Below are 1877 nucleotides of genomic sequence, written 5' to 3'. Positions count from 1 at the left end.
CCCCAACCTGTACACCTAAACATCTTGCCAATTTCATGTAAATTATTAATTGTTCGTAGAAAAAAAAACCCACCTCCAACCCCCTCACCCTTTTAAAAACATAAATAAATAAAAACCCACTCTACTCTTCAATACTTTGCCAATTTCATACAAATAAACATTCTAGCAAAAAACACGTGTGTATCCTGTCCACCTAAATACCATGCCATTGTTATGTCAATTATCAATTAAAGGAAGAAAAAAACATACACACAAAAACCCACTTTCCACCTCCATATTTTGCCAGTTTAATGTAAATAATCCGTTCTGCGTGGCAAATTCAATTTAAAAAACCTCTACTCCTAAATACCTTACCCATTTAAGGTAAAATATCGATTATTCGTTTTAAACAAAACCCACCCAAAAAAAACCCCCCCCCCCCCCAAAAAAAAAAAAAAAAAAAAATTTTTTTAAATAATTTTTTTTTAATTGACAAAAATTATAACATCTAAATTTAAAAAACAACAACCCAAAGAACAAACAAAAACAAAACAACTCTGCACTTCAATACTTTGCCAGTTAATTCTAAATTATTATAATTTCAGCGAGGACAAATGTAACAACTGGTACACCTTTCCAATATAATGTAAATTAACAATTAATCATAAACATTTTTTTAAACAACAGAAAACGCCCTAAAGTTCCCAACACCTCAACATTCTGCCAGGTTAATGTCAATTATTTATTGTGTTGCAAAAAAATAAAATAAATAAATACAATTAAATGAACACCTCTGCTCCTAAATACCTTGCCAATGTAATGTACATTATAAATTCTGCTTGCAAAAAAACCCAAAAAAAACAACCCCAACTTATTTTCAAAACCTTTACTCCTTAACTTGCTCATTTAATATAAATTATCACCTATTCTTAGAACAAAAAAACAACAACAAAGAACCAAAAATATATATATATATTTAAAAAACCCAAAACCACTCTACACCTCATTACATGCCAGTTTAATATAAATAAAAATTCTGCATGGCAAAAAAAAAGAGTTTTTGTATCCTGTCCACCAAAATACCAAGTCATTTTAATGTAAATTATCAGTTATATGAAGGGGAAAAACACACACACACACAAAATAAATACTCTCCACCTCAATACTTTGCCAGTTTAATGTAAATAGACTAATAAATTATGTGTGGCAAAATAAATTAAAGAACCTCTACACCTAAATACTTCAACCACTAAATTATCGATTATTCGTAAAAAGCAACAACAAACAAAAAAAAAACTCCCGAAAACCTTACAAACCACCCTACACCTCAGTACTTTACCAATATAGTGTAATGTAAATTATAAATTCTGCGTGGCACAATTTTTTTTAAACCTCTCCACCTAAATACTGTGCAAATGTAATATAAATTAGCAATTATTCGAAGGTAAAGACACCCCCTCCAAAAAAAAATAAAAAAATATATATATAAAAATAAAAAAGCAATAAATAACCACCCCAAAACGACTCTACATCTCAATGCTTTACCAGTTAGTTCTAATTTCATTTTCTGCGTGGAGAATCTGCTACACCTTGCCAATACAATGTAAATTAACAATTAATCGTTTTAAAGAAAGTTTTTAATCAGAAAACCTCCAGCCTCTCACAACACGTCAACATTTTACCAGTTTAGTGCCAGTTATTTATTTTGAGTGGCAGAAAAAAATGAAAAAAATAAATAAACACTTTTACGCCTAAATATCTTGCAATTTAATGTAAATTATAAATTCTGAAAGAAAAAAAAAACATATTAAAAACCTTTACACCTTAACTTGCCCATTTAATATAAATTACCATTTAATTTATTCGTAGAAAAAAAGCAAACAAACAACGACAAAAAC

Source organism: Aplysia californica, unplaced genomic scaffold (genome assembly GCF_000002075.1).
Source record: "Aplysia californica isolate F4 #8 unplaced genomic scaffold, AplCal3.0 scaffold00629, whole genome shotgun sequence".
In the NCBI taxonomy this organism is placed as follows: Eukaryota; Metazoa; Mollusca; class Gastropoda; order Aplysiida; family Aplysiidae; genus Aplysia; species Aplysia californica.
This window is presented reverse-complemented; position numbering follows the sequence as displayed.